Source organism: Toxorhynchites rutilus, chromosome 1, assembly GCF_029784135.1.
Source record: "Toxorhynchites rutilus septentrionalis strain SRP chromosome 1, ASM2978413v1, whole genome shotgun sequence".
Classification (NCBI taxonomy): domain Eukaryota; kingdom Metazoa; phylum Arthropoda; class Insecta; order Diptera; family Culicidae; genus Toxorhynchites; species Toxorhynchites rutilus.
In genome coordinates, this window is record NC_073744.1 from 16,014,626 (window position 1) to 16,040,447 (window position 25,822).

At 36.4% G+C, this 25,822-nt stretch overlaps 4 non-coding genes across 4 annotated transcripts; 1 reads left to right on the plus strand and 3 right to left on the minus strand.

Moving 5' to 3' along the window:
* Window positions 1-4,102: 4,102 nt before the first annotated feature.
* On the minus strand, window positions 4,103-4,174 carry Trnaq-cug (transfer RNA glutamine (anticodon CUG)). The gene has a single exon. It is a non-coding gene; the product is annotated as a tRNA-Gln (tRNA).
* A 9,565-nt stretch (window positions 4,175-13,739) lies between these two features.
* Trnay-gua (transfer RNA tyrosine (anticodon GUA)) lies at window positions 13,740-13,840 on the minus strand. The gene is made up of 2 exons: window positions 13,804-13,840; window positions 13,740-13,775 (listed from the first exon to the last, which is right to left on the minus strand). It is a non-coding gene; the product is annotated as a tRNA-Tyr (tRNA).
* Window positions 13,841-18,713: 4,873 nt separating this feature from the next.
* Window positions 18,714-18,806, minus strand: Trnay-gua (transfer RNA tyrosine (anticodon GUA)). Its single transcript has 2 exons — window positions 18,770-18,806; window positions 18,714-18,749 (listed from the first exon to the last, which is right to left on the minus strand). It is a non-coding gene; the product is annotated as a tRNA-Tyr (tRNA).
* Window positions 18,807-22,999: 4,193 nt separating this feature from the next.
* On the plus strand, window positions 23,000-23,071 carry Trnag-ucc (transfer RNA glycine (anticodon UCC)). Its single transcript has one exon. It is a non-coding gene; the product is annotated as a tRNA-Gly (tRNA).
* Window positions 23,072-25,822: the final 2,751 nt, after the last annotated feature.

Sequence of the window (25,822 nt, forward strand, 5' to 3'; positions counted from 1 at the left end):
GCCATACCTCGTAAATACCGTTATGAATCATATTTCGGACACTTTGTTCTTATATTTTGAAATTGCTTAATGCACTGATGATATAACTATAAAATTAAATTCACAATTGCTTCTTTACAGTAATCCCTTGGTTTCACTATCATTTCATATGAGAATTACATTTGAATTATCACATAGTAGGAAAAAATCCAACAGCTTTACTCATTATCGTTACGAACACTTCACTTCACAATTCATTATTTTCCGACCTTCTAGACAGGGGTCCCCCCTTAAGGCCGAGTAGCGCAAGCGGTCAAAGTTTGAGTTTTTTTAAAATTGAAAAATCACTCTAGAGGGGAATAAAGGAAATCGGGGTTTTCAAAAAAAAAAAATTATGCCAAATGTCTTAAAATTACATGGAACGTCGAGATCTACTATTATCTCGAAAGAAAATTATTTATCAAAAATCGACACTTTTTTTTCGGAATACGAGACAAAACGTATGGTTTTGGGTGCCAAAAAAATAGTTGTTGCCGGACGAATTTCAGGAGAACGATGGGAGTGAAACCTCTTTTTAGCTACGTATATAGTAACACAGCTTTAAGCTAGAATTTATTAATAATTAGATTGACAATCAATTCTTCATACAAATATAAATTCTTACATTTGGTTTTCTTCTGTCTCTTTCCTTAACTCCTCCGGTCTCTACTTATTCCTTGTCTCAATCCTTTAATTAATAAATTTTCACAAACTTTTTGTATTTTTCTCAAAACTACGACTTTCTTTTTAATTTCAGTTTTCTATTAATTCAATGTACTCTATCCATCTATTGTTTGTTTTCATCCTCTTCATCCTTCATTCCCATCATGACAAATCTCCCATAAATATGACACATTCATTTGTGAAGGGCGTAACCGGGACTCACTTGGTAACCGGTGGGTGCGGCAACAATAGTTATCTCGATTTTTCATTCGGAACTTGCATCGAAATGTTGATTTGCACGATAATATACCCTATACAAAATTTTAACTCATTCGGGCTCCATTTACTAGTGTCGCAGACGTTAAAATTTGTGTTTTTTGAATACCGAAAAATCACCCGAAATCAACGTCTTTTAACGTCTGCGAGACTAGTAAATGAAGTCCGAATGACCTAAAATTTTGCATAGGATATATTATCGTGCAAATCAACATTTCGTTTCAAGTTCCAAACGATAAATTGATATAACTATTTTCATTGGCACCCCAAACCATACCTTTTGTCCGTATTCCGAAAAAAAGTCCCAGAGTGTCAATTTTTGACAATTTTTTTTTCGAAGACCCAGATTTCCTTTACACCCACCTTGGGTGATTTTTCGATTTTAGAAGAACTCAAAGTCCGATTGAGCTGAAATTTTGCATAAGGTGTTTTTTCGAGGTGGTGAACATTTTTTATGGGGTAACTTTTGAACATTTTAAGGTCGATTTTTTCCCATACATTCATTGGCACCCTAATGTAACATATTAGAAAAAAAATACACGCGATGGGAATGCAGTTTTTACATACCCTCCGGATTTTGCTAGACTAAAACTGATTATCTAACCCAGTGGTGGCCATCCTGCGGCCCTCCGACGTTGTTTATGCGGTTATATCATATGAGCGAAATTATGAATATAGTTGAAAATTCTTCCATACAATTGATTAGAAATAACTTTGCGAGTAATTCTTGTTAATCGTGTGTATCCAAACTAATCTTTTTCTGTTTTCTTTTCCCTTTTTTTTCGTGCTAATTTAATCTTCTGATAATCGTTCTCGTTAGTACTCAAAAGACTTTTTCACGTTTTTGGTTCTTATCTGCTCATACTCACATAAATTCATGCAAGTAACGGCAGTAAAACCGGGTTTATACGTTGTCAGTTACTCGCTGGCGAGTTAACGTCAATGATCCGAACAATTACGAATGTACCCATACCATGAAAATTGACCAAGCCCATGAAATAATTCTCCAATTTTCTCTACCCCATTCAGTTTCGATTCAGAAAACATGCAGATGGATCTCATTGAAACGCAGTGTGATTTAGAGTTGTGTGCCAAATTTCAAAACCATGATGTCTTGGATTCCTACTCCAGATATGTTCCAGAAGCGCGATTGCCAGAACTAATAAAACATGCTCATTTTATTACTTCTTTGTTTGAATCCGCAAATATTTGTGAGCAATTGTTTTAGTTATGAAAGAATAAAAATAAAAATCAAGGAATAAAATCACTGGAAGTCGTTTGGAAGACACGCTTCACATCGCTATAGGTGGGACCAGAATGCCGCGCTATGTGTCGCGTTGCGACAATTGAGCTTTGACACTTTATTTTAAATATTTGTGTTCCCATTTACTAAACGCTAACATTTGTTCTAAACTGCTTGCGCCGAACTCGCGATGACAGTGGCATGGTGACAACTTCAAATTAGGGCCATAATTTGGGTCCCAAACTCATTAGTGTAATCTCTATCAGATTAGAAGACACGAAGCCGGCTTTTAAATTCTAAAATTTGAATGAAAATTTTCACATCATGTTATTTGATTACTTGAAACACGTGTTTCTGACCTTCATTCAACCATATGGCTAAACAATTCCAAGATTGTTGCTGAATTTTTTCATCATAATATAGAGTTGTCTTCATAAACAATTTTCGTATGAGACTTTTCCACCACTAGCAAACAAAAATGTTTTTCATTTAAATAGAATACTAGTTTGATATAGAAAAGCTAATTTTCATTAATAATTTTAATTTTGAAAACGTGTTCATTCCGACTGAAAATCAGCTATTCTTTCACTCTCCCCTAAACTAGTAAACGAAGCTCAATGCCGCCGGCACGGATATGTCAATGTGTTGTTTTTAAAAACATTTAACTGATCCGTGGACACAACAAGAATAAGATTTTCATACGAACTTTATTTTGTTTTTGTTTACATGGAAAGTGGTGACGCGAAGGCTAGTTTGTGACTGCAAATCAGCAGACTGCGTCGGGCGAATGTTTTAGTACAAAACGCAAGCAATGACTGCTGATGAGAAGCAACGCACAACGCGGCATTCTGTTTTTACCTTATCTCTCACATTCAAGCTGATTTAGATAAAATGGCTCAAGAAAAGTAGATCGAATGAAATCGAAACAGTGTTGAACTTCTCTCTCACCAAGTTTCATGGTCCCATCGATACTTGTTCTGTTTCCTAGCAACGATAAAGTTCGGTCTGTACGTGAAGCATGTGGCAACTGTCACGTTATTTAAATGCGGGAAATCGGCAAAGATCTACGAGCTGCTCAAACCGTTTCCTATCGATGAACGATTCGTGTTCCGTACACTACAACAGTACAAAGAAACAGCTGTTGTGGGCGATAGTCTCATAAAGGGAAGTCCGAGGTCGGTAGGCTGTACAATGTTATCTACGTTTTCATGAACGCGTTCAACGCAATCCTCTTCGGAAACAAAAGTGTCTATCAGTCGAAATTAATTGGTGCGTACATCGATGTGTGAGTCATTATTGACGGCCAGATTGAAGCGAATATATTTGGAACGATGCAAAAATTTCCTGGAATGGTTAAAAAACGAGACTGACAACAAACCTGCCAGACTTCATCTCCCCAAATTACGTGCCTGTGGATGTTCTCATTGGAATTACCAATCGTTAAAGAATTCTATCGAGAAGCTGCAGCGATTGACGATTGCCCTTAGTGTTTTCGACTATGCGTGAAGGAGCGAATAAATTTGCCAAAAATGTTAATTCTGGATACTTTTATACCTTCCATAAAAGTTTTGGGTTTTTATCTTATTTTGTTCTCGAGTTATGAGATTCACAGGTATAGAATTGAATTCTTTCTAATTTAAAATAAAAAGTAAGTCAAAAAAGTACCAGTTAAATACGTATATTTCACATTTCATTAGAAAAGTTAGAAAAAAATCATTGCGGCCCGGCTATAACAAAAACTCTAATGCGGTCCGCACCGTGTCTATACCTGGCCACCACTGATCTATCCCCTAATATATACTGCCACATTGATAATGATTCTATTGAACAGAAATGAGACAGGGGACCATAGCTGGTTTCCACAATATAAAACAATATCACAATAACAAAAAACACACAATGAGGTTCCACCGAGATTTGAACTCGGATCGTTGGATTCAGAGTCCAAAGTGCTAACCATTACACCATGGAACCGGTTAACGATAAATCTGTTAGAGCAATATTGCACAGAAATAACAATAACGAGTTCGAAGTTTATTCCAAATTGATCAATGTGGGGACGGTGCATAGAGAAGAGGAAATCTCCATCCCTCCGCTCAATTAGCGCCCGAACACATCATTTACAAAGGATGAACCTTTTGCTCGATCTTCGCACGCAACACTCTTTTTGATCTGACGTTCCCGAGATGATAGCAATCGGTGCTGTTCAATCTGTCTCATCCCCTTTTCCCATCACCTAACGGCGTAAATGGATGGAAAATCCATTGCTTTCACGCTTCATGCTATCCTTACTTTCACTTTTTCTGCTCTCGCCACTTCATTCAATGTGATCATTTGTTGCTTCCGAAAAAAGGGGCGCACAGGAGTAGCCCGTGAAGAGGGTGTCACACCCGATCGGGACGTCGTTTATTATACATCTATCGTCCTCGTCATCATCATCGTTATCATTATTCATAACAATCGTCACTTCGGCTCCTTCAGACGCAACAAAAAAAACCCTCGATGCCAACTTATGACAAAAGTGCGGTGCTGCACTCTTTCCTTCTAGATTGTGTTTGGTGAGAGCTGTAAGCAGAAAAGGAGTGGCTTTGTTGTGTTTGATTTTCCATCATTCATCAGCACATTAAAGAAAGGGCATGAATAAACAACGACGGCCTCGATTGCTGGAGAAGCTCCGAGTCACGGTAATATTTTCGCACAGTCTGACGTTCCTTCGTTCATATACTCGTACCTCAAGGAAGGAACTGCAACTCGGTGACATTTTCCCACTTAACCTATGCAAATCTAATAAAGTCACGTCGATCGCGGGGGTGTTCATTCCGTACGGGGTATCCTGCCTCAACATCATCATCATCATCACACCATAGTGCAATTCCAAATGAAATCGTACTAAAAATGCCGATTTTAAAAACTTGTATTTATGATTCGAACAAAAGTTTGTATTCTGTTTGTGTTGGAGGGAATATAAGTTTTCCACAGCATTTGAAAAATTTTCGACTCAAGTGTAACTTTTGAGAAGGGCGTATCGATTTTAATCAGAGAAATCTTTGATAATTTATATCTCAAAAACTATGAGTCGTATCGAAAATAGCGCCTTAGAAAGAGTTATGGAGTATTAATGTTAAAACATGAAAAAATATATCCCATCACCTTGTATCCCATCACCTTGTAGCTCCCCGGCCGGTTCACCATCGTCGAGATCTTGGTTTGTACTGAACAATAATATACAAAACAACACCAAACTGAACTGAAGCATTATAGAAATTATTTTTTTACCTGATCCACATTACTTATACTATTTATACTTATTTATTAGGGTCCGATTTGGGATGTTTTTACGCAACTAGTAAATGCAAATCGATTTTTGTTCATGAAAATCACACATAATCGATACGAGTTTGGGTTTGTTGAAAAGCCTCAAGTCTCTAGTTGGTAATATTACCATAAGGTGTTGAAATTATTCAAATTTTTCTGTTTTTAATGAATTTCCTCAAAGAGGAATTATGATCATGGTTTTTCCGGTTTTAGAAATCACCATTTTTGAATGAAAACATTCGAATTCACAAAGTAGATGTTGCATTTATCATTGTTTGAGTTTACTGTAATCATATTGATCCATTCATAATTTAGGCTTTTCTCAGAATATTGCCTATTCTTGGGCATTTTAAAAGTGTTACCCTCAACACACTCAACAAAGAGAAACTTTATTTCTGCTAGGCGCGAAGGACACAAGAAACAAACCGCAGCGCGCGAAGCGGTTGCCATAGAAATCATGTGGACAAAACAACATTATTGAATTGGACAACTCATGATCAGAATTGAGTTCATCAAAATGCATTAATTTAATGGTTTAGCTATGTAAATCTGATACAAATTGTGTGCAAGCATGATGTTTATAATATTTGTAAGTGTTATAATCCAGAAAAAGAGTGAATACGTGTCAAATAATGAGCTGGTGATCGATTAAAAGTGAGCTCGAATGAGGGGCGCATTGACACAAACAGAAGGTGTATCTTATAATTCTTTAAAACATGTGATTCCGTAAAAATATACTATAAAACTACTGTAAATCATGAAAAAATTATTTTATTTATATGTTTTGAAACATTCGAATATCTTATTTGACACAGGAGCGCTGTATTAGAGCATTCCAAAAAGTGGGAAAACCATGATCAAATTTTCGACTGGACAAATCAAAATCATTTACCTTACCTATACTATTACTTATATCGCGAATTATTAAAAGGAACTAAACGTAAGCGGAATAAATTACATGCAAACTACTGATAAATTGAGAAATTATGTATATATTCGTAGGAAAATTATAATCTAACCTATACATAAAAACTGTGTTTGATTATCATTTTGGAAAATCCGGTTGCAAACGCAACACGCTTAGAAAAAAAATGAGTACTCTTTTTTTTATTCACAAAAAAAACTTTAATTTGCAATATCTAAAATAGATATTTTTAACTTTTTTTTTTAATTTTTTCATATAAAACTAGCTAACCCGGCAAACGTTGTTCTGCCATATAATTTATTTCTGGAGAATATTTTTGGTTAGCAAAATATAACGAATACATTTTAAGAGTGTTTGTATGTAATCGTTCAGATCTGTAAAATTGATCCAAATGATGATTTTCACTGCGAAACATACATATGCGTACCTCTTATCCGAATTTTCCCTTTTTATTTGAAATATCCTTTTATATATAAAGAAACGCATAGTCATTTCATTCTAATGATCTTAAATATTTTTAAAGTAGTCTATTGTTCTAATTTGGGTGAAGACAAACTCACAAAATATACCGTTCCGTTCTCCCGTGATGATATTTTACAAGTACGTGGAAAAATCCTTCTTTTATATATAAAGATAGCAGTCACGTAGAAAATTTATAAAAAGGGGTACAAGATGGTAAAACTATGTTTGACAAACTTTGTGGAACATCAATTTTTTATGAATTTTTGTATGTTAACAATCATTTTTAGCCATAAATTATGAATTTTGATGTGATTTGAAACAGAAAAGTTTTTTATCAATTTCCTTCTAAATGCAGCCATTCTTGAGATATTTGAAAAAAAAATTTCTAATTCATTGTCTTTTTTATAATAATCTAGCTGACTCGGCAAACTTTGTCTCGCCCAAAATTTATTTTTCGTTATCACATCCATGGGTCCAATCGCAGAAATGTTCATTGACCAATTTTCGAATCTACCCTTACATTCTACTATAAAATTCCTAGTATTTCTACCACAACTCGTCATTATAAAATCAGATTATTTTCAGACACAGTTCTCGTTCAAGATTTTTCAACCACTTGCAAATAACATGTTTCTCCGTTACATTTTATTGCATGTTTGATCCAGAAAATATGATAGAATAGAGACAGCCCTAAATCGGACAATTCCTTTCTCGAGTTTTGCTCCTATCAACACATTCGGCGATCCATTTTTATTTATATAGATAGAAGACGATATATAGAAGCGCTTTTTATCACATTAAAATCCATTTCCACATTCGAACGAAGATCAATTTCGTTAACGCAAACATCAAATGGACTAACAACGCTTGTCAATATGTAATTGCAGAACATATGTGAATTGAATTTTTCGAATTTTCCCATTTCCCTTCAGAGCTTTCCGAAAATTTTCAATTTTCTTGTTTCGTTGGAATATGATTGGTTAAAATATGTGTGTTATTTTTATGGGACCTCCTCTCCAATCATGTTTTTAAGTTGATAAGTTTTTGAGTTATGCAGAAATTTGTGTTTCATTTGTATGGCAGCCTCCCCTTAGAGAGGGGGAGGAGTGTCAAATCACCATAGAAACGTTTATCGACCCCTAAAACCTCTATGTGCCAAATTTGATTCCATTTGCTTGATTAGTTCTCGATTCATTCAGAACATTTTTGTTTTAAATCACATCAAAATTCATAATTTGTGCCTAAAAATGATTGTTAACATACAAAAATTCCAAGTTTCGAAAATTCATAAAAAATCGATGCTCCACCAAGTTCGTCAAAAATAGGTTCACCATCTTGGGCCCATTTTATAAATTTTCTACATGACTTCTTTTTAATAAGAAAAAAAAAATACACATGTAAATTTAAAAAAAATGATATTGAAAAATTAGAAAGGTTTTTTTTCAAATGTCTCGAGAATGGCTGCAGAAGGAGGATCTAAAAATGATTGTTAGCATAAAAAAATTCGAAGTTTCGAAAATTCATAAAAATTCGATGTTCCACAAAGTTCGTCAAAAATTGTTCTACCATCTTGTACCCGTTTTTTAAATTTTCTACATGACTTCTTTTTTATATGAAAAAAGTGAAAAAAAAAAATATATCTATTTTAGATATTGTAAATTAAAGTTTTTTTTTGCAAATAAAAAATAGTACCGTAAACCGGGGGCAAATTGATCACTAATTTCAGAAAAATGTGAATGTTTCTGAATTTTTTTGTTAGATTTATACCCAATTGTTTTTAAAATCAGTACTGGTGCTAAGCCTACAAAACGTTATTGTAAGTTTTGTTCAAAAAAAATCCTTAAGCGCTAATTTGGAAAATTTTTAGCTGAAAATTTCAAAATGTGGCTTCGGGGTGAAATTGACCAATCTATGTTTTTCAGGATTTTCTAGTATCATATGCACAAAAATGTATAGAAAGTCAATTATTTCTTCACCTACGGCCATTTTAGTGATAATTCAAGGGTTCGTCATGCCTTTCCATAACTCGATTTAAACACTGATCTGCAGGTCATCCGGAGACCATTCGGGTTATCCTAATGTGGCCAAAAACTCTTGAAATGGTCACCAATGAGCTAGTTTTAACAAACCAAGACGTTTGATATGTCGCATGATGGGATTCGGTTCATTCGTGGTGCTTTTTTGTTAAATAGTTTTTTGTCACTTGTTTGAATAGTAATTACAAGTATTTGATTACTTATTCAACTCTTCAAGTATCGGCTAGAACTGAATTAATTATTTAGCGTCTATAAATATTGTATTCAGAAAAATGTTAATTTTCATGCAATTTAATAATAGATTCGTTGAGATCCATTGACAAAAAGAACCTTTAGACGATTATTGATCATTTCAGATTAAAAAAGTTTAAAATTAAATTGCATAATACCTCTGATAATTTGGGTTTGTTTTCAGTAATACGTTTGATCAATTTCACCCCGTTGATCAATTTGCCCCCGGATGACGGTACTATTTTTTTCTCAGTGTATATATTTTTCACGTTTGGACATCAATACTCTATAACTCTTTCTAAGACACTATTTGGGTAGGACTCATATTTTTTGAGATATAAATTATCAAATATATCTTACTAAAATCGATACGCCATTTTCAAAAGTTACACTCGAGTCAAAAAATTCCCAAATGCTGTGGAAAACTCATATTTCCTCCAACCCAAATGGAATATGAATTTTCATTCGAATCAAAAGTACTCATGTTTTGTCATTTGTCGATTTCATTTGGAATTGCACCATATTCAGATGATATGGGGCCTCTAAGGGAGAAAAAATATTGCTTTTACAACAAATATGGATTACGGCGTCGGGAAGCGGAAAATTGCACTCTCCAGTGACAAATGACCCTATTTTCATAAATTTCAATCTCCCGACAATTGACAGCAACAAGTGCGCTCTATGTAAATTATCCGGCAGCTGTGGCTGTTGTTTTCTCGATTTTGTCCAGAACTTTGTCTGTTGTCTTCATTATGGTGGCGGTAATGGATGCGCCAAAGTTGCAAAGGTGTGCCTAACGAGGACCAGTCGTTTTTCGACGGAGGCTTTCCAATGAGTGTGTATGTGTCTACTATTATGATGGTATGATAATTCAGTTACCGAAAAGTTGCTTCGTTGCGCTGGTGGTTCTGAACCTGGAAATTTAGGAGACCAACTTTGTTGCAGAACAACTAGAGCACCAAACGTGATCGTCGTGTTTGTTGCTGTTGTTTTGCACTTTTTCCGGTTTGTTTGTGGAATTACTTGTATTTATGATATATAAATTACCCCATTTGCCGTGGGGAGAGGATGTTAATTATTACAAATTTCCCAAGGCAACCGAATCACGCATCGTTTGTTTTCTTCCCGAAGGCGATCCCTCGTGCGCACATTTGTGGTTGATTGTTTTTCTTCCCCGGAGCTAAGATACACCTGAGCTGACGGTGGTGGCCGGCTTTGAAAATTCATGAACCTTCCCCAAAAGCAGACCAAACCAATCCGCCGCCGGAAAACTTGCAGTTGGCAGTTGTTTATCGCTTATTTATACAGCTTTTGTTGGGCAGGAGAGATAATAAACGTGGATCCACTCGAAAGTTGTTCTAATCTCTTTGGCTCCTCGCTTACCACAAAACCACATTAGAACACAATATGGTGCTCATCGACTTTCAAAAATCTGTGTTTGTTTCGACAAAAACAACAAACTTCGCTAAAATATTATTCTCTCCCCTCTCTGCGCGAATCCGAAACCAACGGTCAATTTCTAAGATGAAATATTGACACATCTCAGCCAACAGTAAATTCCCATCAGCTATTCCGCTTAATGCGGATTAATTCATGTTTAAGTGAAAATCTTCCCCGTCGTCATGCGCTGGAGATTATGAATTAAATATGATCCGTCAAATGCAAACATAAATTGGGCAGGGATCTCGTACATTTACTTAGGAATGAAAAAAACAACGATAAAAAGTACACAGTTCATCACTCGCAGGCACAATTGAATTAAATTAATTTTCCTCTCCGCGGATACCGCGCTCTCGGGGTTCCTCCGGTGGTTTGCTAATAATGTTTTTTTTTTCTTCTGGGTGGACCAACCTCCCCCCTCTACTTTCGGTGATGTTTTTGATCTGTCCCACAAGTTCGCTGGCATATTGTTTCACATACGTGGACCGCGAGAAGATTGAGTTATCTACAAAGCTGTTTTTTTGCTACCCTCCCACGTTCGTTTAGGCAAATGTTTTGGTTTTGGAATTGGACTGAGCAGAACGAATATTGTATCAGTTAATGTGGTTTAAGTCGCCATGAAACACTTGTATTGAAATATTATAAGTTATTATGTTTATGGAGGAAAAACGCTTCAAAAACAAGAAAAAAAAAACAAATCGCGTTCAGACTGATCTATAGTTTATTCAGGAAATCAAAAAAATTATGAAAGTTAATGTGACTATGATTTTTTTGATAGCGGGTTACTTAGATAAGAACAGTTGATGTATTTTAAAGCAACTTATCATAATTGTTGATGAGAATGAGATTTTTATTGCCTGCCATAAAACATCGTCATTCATGACACAAAACGACAAAATAATATAACAGGATCAACAGGTTCAATTTTTGTCTTTTATTCTATGGTACCAGGTCGACTTCAATCACGCTCTTTCATATTCTCTCGCTCGAGTACGAGAGCCCCAGCAACAGACTCAGCATTGACGATAAGATTTGTCACGGTGCATGATTTTTTGTCCAATTTCATTACGCTGCTCAATTTAGTAACCTAGCGGTCTGCACAAATGTGTGAGAAATTATATTCTTTTACTCGAGTACAAGAGCTCTCGCCGTTTGTTTGTATCGTCAGGGTGCCCGATTCTTGAGTCCTTATTAGGGAAATGCTATGCGATCTGCATAACTGTATGAGAAATTCGAAGCTTGCATGTCAACGCTACTTTAACTTACTTACTATTGATAAATTCACAATTTTATCTATTTAGTAATTCCAAATGAAATCGTACTAAAAATGCAGATTTTAAAAACATGTATTTTTGATACGAATAAAAGTTTGTATTCCGGGTTGGAGGAAATATGAGTTTTCCACAACAATTGGGATTTTTTTTGACTCATGTGTAACTTTTGAAAAGGGCGTATCGATTTTAGTAAGAGAAATCTTTGATAATTTATATCTCAAAAACTATGAGCCGTACCGAAATAGTGTCTTAGAAAGAGCTATAAAGCATTGATGTTAAACTGTGAAAAAATATACACTGAGAAAAACAAAATGAGTACTCTTTTTTATTTACAAAAAAAAATAATTTGCAATATCTAAAATATTATAAAATAGAAGTTATATAGAAAATTTCAAAAAATAGTCCAAGATGGTAAAACTATTTTTAACTATAAGGAAATTGTATTGGAAAACAATATAACCAAGGAAAAACCTTTCTCAAGGTTAAAGTTCTTTTCGAAAATAATTTTTCCTAAAGTTGAATAAAACTGAAGTGTAGTGAAATATGCAGTATTTTGTGATCCTCGTACGTCAATGTCGTACATCAGCTGCTGGAGCGATGCTTTCTCGTGTGCCTGCTGAAGAGACTTGCTCCGTGACCTCTCCGACGCTGATTTTTGACGTAGGGCTACTTCTTACATTAAGGGTGTCAAATCAAAAACCGGTCACGTTTTTATGAAATAAAGTTAACGTTAATAACTATTTTTGCTGCGAACGGATTTTAACGTTTTGCATACCAATCGAATCGGAAATTTTCTAGGATTTCTTTTATATGCTATACATTACAATCCCATAGTCTATATATGGTTTAAATTGATGAAAATTGGAAGCATTCCCATTTCCCCATACATTTGTTCTGTCCATTTGTGTGCTTTCCCGAACAGAGTTGTCTATAACGGGCAACTTATGCAGCCGCTAGAATAAAAACAACGAAGGGGGATAGCGAAGAGAGAATATTTGCGAAGTAAACTCCACCCTTACATAGCAAGTAAGCTGTCGCTAGCGTATAAGTAATGCATCTCCTTTAAGGAAATTTCTCAGAATCTTTCTGTGCCCGAAACAACAAAGGTCGCTTATTCTGCTCGTTTTGTGTTTTATGTTTCCCCTCGAGCTGTGAACGCTAGCGAATATTTCACTTGATGTGCATCTGGCATTGCAATTAACACAACCATCCGAGCCATAACAAAGCAGGCGAAAAAAAGAGAAGAATGCAAATAATTATAGGTCGCTTCTAGCCATCACTGTTTGACTTTGTGTGTGTTGCTTGTTTTCGCTGCGCGAAAAATAGAACTTGTTCATTTCCTGTATATGTGAATAGCACACCTTCGGTACATTTAGTTGCCATTCGTATTTGCTCTCGTGCGCATCGGCTCTGTTCTGATGCAACAAGCTCCTATCTTTGCATCTCTTAGACGCGTGTTTGATGCTTGTTGAATGGCGATGCACGGAAGATTCCTCTCGTTAAATACTCAGCGCAATGCGTGCATTGATATAAAGAAACAAATTGCGACATATGACCAATTAGCGTATTGTTCTCGCAAAGGCAAGAAAGAATCGTTGCTTCTCGAAATGATTCTACAAAACCAAAAAAGCCATTAAACCATTTCAGGGTCCCGGAACTTTTTACTAAAGAGTTATTTATAAAATTTCGACGTATTCGCAAATAATATCGGAAATGATAAACTAATAAATTTTTTTTTAAAAAAAGATTGCGATACAACCCGTCGATTTTTTCTCCTCTGTTAGCATAAGGTTCCTCCAGTAACGGATTTGAGCGCAATATTGTTTGAATACTGCAATGGTAAGCGGTAAAAAAGTTCCTTCGAGCCGGATTTGAACCAGCGACCTATGGATTACTGCTCCTTTCATTGCTCCTTCCCTGCTACAGTCCACCGCTCTACCAACTGAGCTATCGAAGGCGTTAGAAACTTGAGGAATAGTTGTCAATAAAGAAAAAAGGTTAAAAATAAAATCAAAATACAGTGGAATTCGTTTATAATGACATCGAAGGGTGGTCATAATAAGCGGACGTCATGCAAAGCGTTTTGTGAAAACCCCCGTTTTTTATGTAAATATGTACTAGTGCTTGTTAAGATGTCATGATATTCGACTTTTTTACAAAGAGTTTTATATGAAAATCCAACTTCGTTGTATAATAACGTAATAATAGGTGGTAGGTCAGTATGAGCAGAGTCATTCAAACGCAAAATTAATCAATGAATTTTGGATAATATTCGACATACATTTCACTTTTTCACTTTTTGTTGCCAACAAAAACTATTCGTTATACCAACATATTGGAGTTCCAGCAATGCTCGAAAAAACGATGTCGGTTTCGATACTAACGATTCGTGCTCCTATATTTGCATTTTCAATATCAATAGCGTGAAACGATCTGAACAAATGACAATCAGAAGGCGCTACGTTTGGTGAGCGCGCTTGACGAGAAGGAAATTCTCATTCAAGCCCGAGTCAGTGTTTTCTTGACGGGTTTTCCAGTGTGTGGCGGTGCGTTGTCGTGACCGACAATAATGTTGCGCCTGTTACTCGTTATGGCTGTTTATTTTTTTTTGTCAACAAATCTGTCAATTAACAGTAACAGTTATGTTTCAGCAGCTCGTACTGCAGCACTCATTGCTTTCGATAAAATGAAAAAGCTTAAAATATATTGTTGTGTTCGATATTGACGGATTTAATGCCAACTCGTCTTCGGAGTTGGCAGCACCATCTCAGATAGCAGTGAAACGATGTGGGTGAGAGGACATTGGCCTTTAACCGTTTGGAAACATTTGAATAGTTTGGGTCATTCAAATATAAACAACCTCTTCCTCATACTCACAAAAATTGCCCCATGTCCAAACGGTTAAACAACTTTGAATAGTTGACATCTTAGAAAAGAATAAGATTATTTTTTACAAAAAATTTATGACCCAAAACTATGATACCTACTGAATTCTGGTCAATGAATGAAATGTAGGAAGTTGTTTAAATTTCCATAAAAAATACCAATTTTTTTTAAAGAAATATTACTCTAAAAAAATAAATTGAAACTCATTTTTCTCAATTTTTTTTGTAAATTCTCAGAAAAATAATCGGAATAACCCCTACAATTTTCAACCAGTCACCGATATATCGGAAGATAGGGATTTTTACAGGGAAAAAGTTTTGTTACAACAACTAGTTTCTTATATACATGGAATTTTTTTATGGATACTCCTGAAAATATAATGTTTTACTTGCGACTTTTTTGTGTGTAAATTCTCGCGTTTGACATGCTCTTCACGTGTGTTTGAATAGAGAAAGTTTGAAAAACATGCAAATCGCAATAATTCACATAAAAATGTTACGAGTTAAACATTAATAGTAATTTTTCAAAATATTTTATTTTCAATGAAAATTTTAAAAAATTATTTGATATTTTTTTAAATAAAACAAAATGTTAGTTAGAAAATGAAATGTAGGAAATTATTTAATTATCGCGATTTACATGTTCTGCATTTTTTTCTATTGAGAACTATGTTAAACATAATTACACATAAAAATTTTACAAGTAAAACATTACTTTTTCAGGAGTATCCATATAAGAATGCCATGTATTCCAGAACCTATAAAAGATAGAAAGTTGATGTCTTCGACAACAGTTCATATTTTGATGAGATCTAAAACTTTGTCGTATATGAGTGTTTGGTTGTATGAGTGATTTATTGAAAATTGTAAGGGCTGTATACATAATTTTTTTGAGTGTTTTAAAAAATACGATGCTGAGAAGAATGAATTTCAATCTTCAATTAATTTTTTTTAAATTTTTTTTTTGTATTTTTTGTAAAGTTTTTTAGTTATATTTTTTTTGTAAAAAGTAAAGAAACAAAAAATGGCCTTTTCCAAAAGTTGGTTAAATGACCAATGTCTTTACGCCCACAATGATTCAGTACAATCTGAGATGTAGCCAGTCGAGTTGGCATGAAATTCGTCTATTGATCCTCTATTTCCATCAATCTAATTAACGATTTCTTAGAATGAAATCATTCTAGTATATCGATGTTTTCGTCGTTAACCTTATCAGATGGACACCCTGTTTCTTTTTATCTTGTTATTTTCTCTTATTATTATTTTCTTATTATTTTCTATTTCATTTAATTTACATGATCTGTTATATAAAATGAACGTAAAAATAACAGAAAATGTGCTTTTCTCCCATACTGGATTAATCTATATATATATAAATGGATTTCTGTCTGTCTGTCTGTCTGATTCTTATGGTCTCGAAAACTACTGAACCGATCAACATGAAAATTGGTATGTAGGGGTTTTTGGGGCCGGGGAAGGTTTTCGTGATAGTTTGGGACCCCTCCCTCTCTAAGGGGGGGCTGCCATACAAATTAAACACAAATTTCTACATTACTCGGGAATTAATCAGGTAAATGAAACGAAATTTGGCATATGGAGGTTTTAGGGTGCAATAAATGATTCTATGGTGGATAGACTCTGCACTACACGAAAATTAATCAAACAAATGAAACCAAATTAGGTATATTGAAATTTTAGATTACAATAAATGTTTCTATGATGGTTAGACTCTCCACCCCCCTCTCTAAGGGGGAGCTGCCATACAAATGAAACACAAATGTCTGCATTACTCGAGAATTAATCAAGCAAATGAAACTAAATTTGGCATGTGGAGGTTTTAGGGTGCAATAAATGTTTCTATAATGGTATGACACCCCTTCCTCCTCTGGAATGGAGAGGGGGTCCCATAAAAATATTACGCATATTTCAACCAAACATGACAATTGAAAAATTTCGAAAAACTCTGGAGGAGAAAGGGAAAATTCGGAAAATTTAATTCTCATATGTTCTACAATTACATATTGACAAGGACTGTTAGTTCTTTTGATGTTTATGCTAGCGAAAATGATCTTTGTTCGAAACTAGAAATGGATTTTAATGTGATGAAACGCACTCCTATATCTTCTTCTATCTATACAAAAAAAAAAGGATCGCCGGATGTGTTGATAAGAGCAGAACTCAAGGAATTTAACGATTTAGGGCTGTCTTTATTCTATAATATTTTCTGTATAAAACATTTATTCCATGTAACGGAGAAACATGTTATTGCAAGTGGTTGAAAAATCTTGAACAATAATTGTGTCTGAAATTAATCTGATATTATAATGATGAGTTTTGTTAGAAATACTAGGTATTTTATAATAAAAGGTAAATTCAACGGGTCGATTAGAAGATCAATCAATGAACATTTTTGCAATTGGACCCATGAACTTGCTCATAGTAAGAAAAACGTGGATGTTTGAAGGTATTGATAACAATACACAAATTTTGGGCGGGATGAAGTTTGCCGGGTCAGCTAATATAATATATATGCCCTAGCAATATAAGAGCAATATGAGAGAGCGAAACAAGAGACACATTGCAAATAGGCATCCATTAAACATTTTCGCATACTTTGTCACATATACAGACCAGACCAAAAAGGATATAGGTTCTCGTTTATGCTCTCCTTTTTACTCTTAGAAAACACTTTCCAACTTCATTTTATAATGTTGTGCTGTTGCATAATTATCACGCATTTATGCAACAGCACCAGTGGCTATATGGATAGCGTAGACGTGTTAAGAGCAGGGTTGCCACATTTAATTCTGTATAATTTTCTAAAAAAATCTGTACATCAATATTTTAACCAAAAGATCTGTATAAAAAATCTGTATCCGAAATTTGAGGGAAAACAATGAAAATACAGGTTTATTTTCGCTTTAAACTTATTTTTTTTTATTTATGGGTTGTTAAAGTCGTGTCAATACAACAAAATAATCATAAAAAAGGTTTTTCGCTACTGAATTGTATGATGATTTTACATGGTTTTGTTGAACTGCGTCTTCAAATTTTTCTTCAGCTTCGTCCTTGACGCTCCTCCTTGAGCCGATACATAGTTAGTCTTAGTCTCCTGTCGCGTCTCGTGAGTGGTGACAATTGTCCTTACGTTGTGTGACACACAACAGGGTGGAATGGTGAATGAAGTATATGTGGATCGGTTATTCTAAGGCATCGGGAACAATAGCTTTTTCGGTGAAATAATGTTCGTTTCAGACTAGCACAATCCATTCGTATTGGTTCTACTGCTCAATCTATCATAGAAGGAATGGAGTCATTAAGAATTATGAATATGAGTCATGAAGATTATTAATATCTCATTTCGTTTCATTTTTGTGATGCGATGTAGTGCCGATCTCAAAAAGTCCTCGCATGATAATCGTTGCCAGTCTCCTAGTATTATCAGTAGTCTCCTAGTAGTATCATTTTTCGCTGTACAATTGCCAACGTTGTCGCAGTCCGGAACACACTCGCTTAAGATGTTCGTCACCCCGTCATATACAGAAGTCATTCGCTATCTGGACGATCTTCAACCGGACTTATCTATAACAGGGCGTACTTTAACTGGGCTGCAAAACAGTTATGTATCAATAATAGATGTCATCTTCAATTTTAAGTATTGCTTTTGCTGTTTTACAGTCCAGTTAGCGAGTAAAATTCGATAATTGTATTGATTTTCCGACCCAATTAACGAACGACCACGGAAAGGGTGACACTTTCCTCGTTGCTTGAATGAAATCTTGCATGAAATTTGAGTGATGCATGAAATCTTGCAATTTGAACATATGTGTGATCAAGTTGCAAGTTTGATCAATCAATGCAAGTTTGATTTCGATTCAACATATTACCTCCGGTTCAAGGTGATCAAACGCATTTGGTACGTCGAACCTTAAAAAAATATCTATCTCCTTCGAGCCGGATTTGAACCAGCGACCTATGGATTACTGATTTCTGCTTTCCTTCTACAGTCCACCGCTCTACCAACTGAGCTATCGAAGGTCTTGAATGTTATTTTTGAAACACTTGTTATCACTCGCAATGAACCCAAATGAAGTTGATAAAATTGTGATACCCAAACAAATACTGTTGTACAGCATAAATTCGGCAAGTGAACATTAAAATATGGTATTCACAGTCAAAACTTTGATTTTTTTTCTCAATGCACGTACGGAAACGAACTTTTTCCAGCCCCAGCACTGAATTCTACATAAATAAATAACCAAACGGTTGACAAAAAGGACACAATGCTCGCAGCTTCAAATCCTCTTAGCAGTAGTTAGCGGAGAGGTGGTTGGTTTTGTTCGACAACACTACAATGTGCAAATGAGTGAGTGCTGCCACATGTGAATTTAGCATAGCCGGACAGAGTCAGTGGCAACCGGTTGGTTACAACTTCTGCGAATATTTAGATCCGAACGTTTCTCTAACCTTGCATCCGACGCGGTGCGGGTTTATGGTGTGTTTGTGTGCATATTACAATCAGAGAGCATCACGATAAGCAGTCAGTTGCAAACGTCGAAAGCTCCCTCGTTTCCATTTTGAGGAAACGGCGGTGAATGCGTGAATTTTGAATGAGTAATTAGACAGATCTGGTGAATTTTAATTACTAAATTACCTTCTAGGGGATTAGTTTTGCTCTCGCACACAGTCTGGCAACTACAATCTGTTGAGGTTTGAGTTGTGTCGGTCACAATGGCTGCTAACCTAATGAGAAAAGTTTCTTCTGGCATCGAACACAAGTTCCCTCGTTGGACCGCGCGCGGCTTAAAACTATTACTCTCCAATACTTGCCAATTAAAATTATCCTTTAATTCAGTAAGCAAGTTGTCGCTTTATCGCCCTGATTTAGCGTCGCAAAATCGAGTGAAAGGGGGGAAAACTTTAGTGTTAATCTTTCCTACTTCATCGATTCTCGGCCAAGGGGGGATGGAATGGGTTCGCGGAAAACGGCGAGTTAATTAAAATTGGGTTGTGAGGGTAATGAAGACTTGGCCGTTAATTAAGGATGAAGGCGGTGTCGGGCCTTCACTTCTGTCGCTTCCAACCACACCAAAACGATCAGCAGCCGCGGATTGTGTGTACCGAAGAAGCGCGATTACGGCAGGGTTTTGTTCCCGCGGAGATGGCCCTTCACTGTGATTACCCGGATAAATATAGCGCCCGGTTTCGCTCTCGCAAATTGTGTCCGCTACTTTGCCTTGCCGCTGGATGATAAGTGCAAAATCAACTAAATAAAGTGCGCCAATTCGTGCATTGTGTCCGCGCTTTGAAGAATGACGATTTAATTTGTTGTGAAAACGAACGCACCCACATCAAATCGGTTACTGTTTATTCACCTTTCGGCGAGGAGGCACCCAGCTGTCAATGCCCGATGGGAGACTAGCTTTGATTCAGGGAAAACTTTTCTGCTACCTCCACCGGGGACTGATAAAGATAAGAAAGTTTGTTGTTTCTTTCTGTTTTGGGTTCGCCACTCAAACCGAGTTGGGAGAAAATTAAAACTAAAACAAGAGGGGCTATTTTTGGATGAAATGTATAAGTACAAAAGTCTTGCAAAGAATGAGTATTCGTGCTGCCTGGTAAAACGGATAATTCAATGGTAAAGTGTTTTTTAAAATATAAGCTTTAATTATTTTAAGATTCGGAATTCATTCAATTGTAATATACATCTTCTAGCAGTTAATAATAGTTAAGATAATTCTCTATTGCGAAAATTCTATGGGTCTGGGTATTTTTGGCTTTATTTTTTGGTATGAATGAACATCTGCACTCTTCCGGATCGATATTTTTTCGCGGATGGAGAGATTATTCTGACTAGAGAATTATTTTAGAAAAAGGTGAGGCCAGAAACAAGTGGTGTGGTCTTGTAAAAAAAAAGACGTATATAGATGGGATTATTCGAAAAACTATGTTTAATCATTACAAAAAGCTATTCAGCAGCGGCTTAAATATAAGCTAAAGCAGCGGCTCTCATCCTTTGTGGAAAGAGTTTGCGAAACCAAAATTCCAGAACATTTATTTTCTTGATGGGCCGACGATAACCTAGCTTGATGATTCCCCACACAATTGTGTAGCTCAAAACCTTAATGCAATGACGTCAGTTTGATGCAAAAATTGCAATGCCAGAGACATCAGCGCGTGAGTAATTTTGTCGCGTCCTCAGCTTAATCCGAAACGAAGACATGTGATGACGCAAAACAAGGAAGAACAAGCGATGTTTATTGCCTTGAGTACAGAACGTGACTGAAAATTTGCCTCAGCGAGATCCACTGTTCATATTCTAGGCAAGTATTCTTATTCTTTTTCTTAGGTTAGATTAGGTTTTTGTATTAAATTACTTTTCATTTCATTTGTCTCTAGCCTTGAGAAAGACCCTTGGAAAAACTTTCCTCTACTCCTGCATTACACCTCCACCCTCGCTGCCTTGAGGAAGGCCCTCGATCCCTTGTAGTTCAGCTCGTCCAGCAACGATGTTGTCCAGTCGGTGTCCACACAAAGAATGATATTTTCCTTACCTTACATTCTTTGTATTTTACTTTGCTTCGTATTTTACTATTTACCTACGAAGGAAGTGAGCTCCGAAAGGAAGTTTATTTCACACACCAAGTTCCCCGAGAAGGTGCTGTTGTGGCTGACAATCAGCAAGAAGGAGATGTCAAAGCCGTTCTTCTTTAGCTCCGGAACTCCGTGAACGGGTAAATTTATAGTACGAAGTGCCTGCCGGAAGTTGCGTCGTTCATCAAGAAATGCCATAAGGGCGAAGACGCGATGTTCTGGTCGGATCTGGCGTTGGTCCACTACTCGAAGCGATCCTTAGAAGAAATGGAGCCGTTGAATATCGATGTGGTACCCAAGTCGACGAACTTGAAGCGTAAGATCTACTCCAACAATTTTGTCGCGAAAACTGAGAAGGAATTGATAAATAAAAAAAAAGAAAGAACTCAAAAACATGGCCACACGCATGTTTTCGTCCACCATGGCGATTATTTCGGTTTACTACCGGCAAAACATGGTGGGGAAGACGCGAGCCCGGAAGCTGTACACCGAAATGCTGACGAAGCCGCATTGCCTGGTAATGGACAACGAAACCTACGTCAAAGCGGACTTTCGTCAGCTGCCGGGCCTCTTGTTCTTCTCCGCAGAGGACAAATTCAGCGTTCCGGAGGAGATTCGCAAGCAGAAACTATCCAAGTTTGCCAAAAAGTACATGGTGTGGCAAGCGATCTGCTCTTGCGGAAAGCGGAGCGCCCCCTTCGTGATGACCGGCACGGTAAACGGGCAGGTTTACCTTAAGGAGTGCCTACAGAAGCGCTTACTACCACTTTTGAAGCAGCACGAGGGCCCGACCATCTTCTGGCCGGATCTCGCTTCGTGGCACTATTCAAAGGACGTGTTGGAGTGGTACGAAGCCAACGGGGTCACCTTCGTGCCAAAGGAAATGAACCCGCCCAACGCGCCGGAGCTTCGCCCAATAGAGAAATATTGGGCGATTATGAAGCAGGCCCTCCGGAAGAACCCAAAAGTTGTCAAATCGGAGGCGACTTCAAGAGAAAATGGATTTCTGTTAAAAAAAACTACAATCTGACGTTGTACAGAACCTTATGGACGGGGTAAAGAGGAAGGTGCGAGCATACGGGCTTGGGCTCGAAGTATGAATAAAGAGAAAATGCCAAAAGTTGTTTAATAGTGTTTATTTTACTGTCTAAAATTTTCTAAAGGATCGGTCTACTGGGTGAATTTCTACAGCGTTTTTTCCGTGATGCAATTTGATGTGACACACCCTTTAGTTTTTTTATCACCATCCGAAAAAGGCCATTTTTATAATACAAATGTTAACAATGGAATAGAGTATGCAAATAACATCTTCTATACTCTCCGGTCCGGTGCAATGTTCATTGATCGCGTCTGATCCAAGCGTCGGAAGAGAATCGAGCAGCATATTTTTTGTGCTGCTTCTTACTCTATGATAATTGCAGTTCAAGCGCAAAATAACAAAGTCAATTTGAAAAAAATCGAATTAACTCAGCCTTACCTTACGCTGTTGACGGGTCGCTGTCTAGAGCGGCACTGAAACAGAAATTACGAAAAACTTCTCTGACGATTGTCGCTACATTGCTTGCTCGTTTTGGACAGCAGAACAATAAGACTCTTTTTCTTGGTAACTTATACACTTAACAACTTTTATTCCATAAGCGTCGGTGGTGTAATGGTCAGCATAGTTGCCTTCCAAGCAGTTGATCCGGGTTCGATTCCCGGCCGACGCAAGATTTTTTAAAATTTGGTTTGTATCATTTTGATTAGGATTGAGCGATCTTTATAAAAAAACGATCTTGACGAATTGATTTTCTAAACAGCGTAGAGATCGATTCACTGATTAAATCAGTACCAGAGAATCGATTTCTGGAACATTGAAAGCCTGGATGTACAAAGAATCAAAATATATCGATTAGTGATCCCCGATTTTTGAAATTAATCGTTCATCAGCTAATCGAATACTTTTCAGCAGTTCGCTATTCGATACCATTAATCGCCACAAATAATGAACCGCGGTTCATTTAAGAGCCGTTCATTTGAGAACCACGGTTCAGAAAAGAACTGCGATTCATAAAAGAACCGTGTTTCTTTGAAGAGCCGGCTTATTGGTAGAGAACCGCATACTACCAATCTTACCCATCGTACGCTCGTTCTGACGAATCGTGTCTTGCGGCAGTGCGGAAGAAATGTATGTTTCCCATGCTGCTTTTAACACGTTCGTCGCCCAAAATGACTTTTCTTAGATTCTTGCGGATAAATGATTAAATGAAGATCAAACTTAGTTTGTAAACAACTTTTACATGATCTAGCAATATTCTATTTAATTTGAAGATGAATTGACAACAATGACACATGCCAAAGTCATATTATAAGGGTCTCGCAAAAAGATGCAGTACAATTCCGCAATAATCCGCACTATAAATTGATAAGAAGCATACTATAAACATTATAATGATATGGTTACAATTTTTTATTTTTCCACATATCCTATAGTTACACTTAGGTGCCTATTCTATCAAATAACTTTTAAAAATCCTATTCAATTTGAACGAATCTAGGTGACGGGGCGACGAATGTGTTAAGCGGTTCTATTTAGCTGTTTGTATGTTTGTAAATTTTTGGCGGATTAAATATATTCTCGAAAATCCATAAACATGGGTATCTAATGAAAGGACTTGACTAGTAGGACACAGTTATTTATGTAAAATGGAAATCTAAAATGGCGGCCGTTAGAAAATGGCAGACAACAAATTTCGTCAAAACCCCATCAATATGGGTATCTAATGAAAGGGCTTGACTAGTAGAACACAGTTATTTAAGAAAAGTGTAAATCCAAAATGGCCAATTACTTTTTTTATGCAACTCCCGCATATGGGTATCGAATGAAATGATTTGACTAATATAATACAGTTAATCACGAAAACATTACATTCGAAACATTTTAAAAATGTTTGGGATATAAAACGTGGAGAAAACTGTGTTGTAATCGAAAACTGCTATGCTCTCCCGACTGATAATTCGACGTGATCAACATTATATGGATCAAGAGAAATCAGTTCTAGTGATTATAAAAAAGCTCTGTAATGAATTGATTTCGGAGCTGGTAAAGCGGTTTACTTGATGTTGTGATGCGACCAACATGTATTTTTGTATTACCATAATTGATACAATTTTACATCCACGTGCCAATTATCGCAATATCAAAATTTTTTATTATGGTTGTACCTCATGTTTTCACGCTGTGCAATTGCAGATCATAGGGCGCTTTTGAACGCTCAGTAGTGTAGTGAAATAGCACTATGTGTGTCCGACCGAAGCATATTTGTTTGATCCACTCTGTTGAAAATTAAATCTTAGGTGAATGTGTTAATATGCTTTGTTCAGTTCCTGGAGAGAAGCGAAAACTGCATCACAACCCTCACGCCTTTGTGATTCTTCTGTCAGCTAACAGACGGTATCCTGCCTATCCTGTTAATATTTGGTATCCGGTCGGATACCGGATATTAGAAAAAACAATAATTTCCCATTAACAAAAAATAAATCATAACCGGAACTTATAATGCTTGTTAATTCATTTATGATTTGTAGTTAATGTACCCTCTCTCAGATTATCATCCCGGAAGTTCTAAGTTTTTTTTTTATTTTGAATACAAATAATTGGTTGACGTTCTTTGCATATTGAAATTATGTGGCACAAAATCTGTCTGGAAGGCCATGGTTATCGTAAGAGAAAGTTAATTAAGCGAATCGTTCAAAGCACGAGCAAAAATTAGGCAAAAATAGCCGAATAATGAATCTATATCTATAAAAATGAATTTCGGTCTGTCTGATTCTTATGGACTCGGAAACTACTGAATCGATAGACATGAAAATGTGTAGGGGTTTTTGGGGTCGGGGAAGGTTCTTATGATAGTTCGAGAACCCTCCTCCCTCTATATGGGGGGGGGGGGGGGGGTCGGAGCTACCATGCAAATGAAACACAAATCTCTGCATTACTCGAGAATTAATCAAGCAAATGAAACAAAATTAGGCATTAGGAGATTTTAGAGTGCAATGAATGTTTCTGTGGTGGTTAAACCCCCTCCATAAGGGGGAGCTTCCCTACAAATGAAACACAAATTTCTGCATTACTCGAGAATTAATCAAGCAAATGAAATTAAATTTGGCATGTGGAGGTTTTAGGGAGCAATGAATGTTTTTACCGTCGTTCGTCACATCTACCCCCTCTCTAAGGGCTTGGGGGCTGTCATACAAATGGAACACAAACTTCTGCATAACTCGAGAACTAATCAAGCAAATGCAGCCAAATTTCTGATATGAGGGTTTTAAGGTACGAGAAATGTTTCTTTGATGGTATGTATGAGACCCCTCCCTCTGGAATGGAGAGGGGATCTCATAAAAATAATACACATACTTCAGAAACTCAGAAGCAAAATGGGAAAATTTGAAAAATTCAATTCGCATATGTTCTACACTTACAT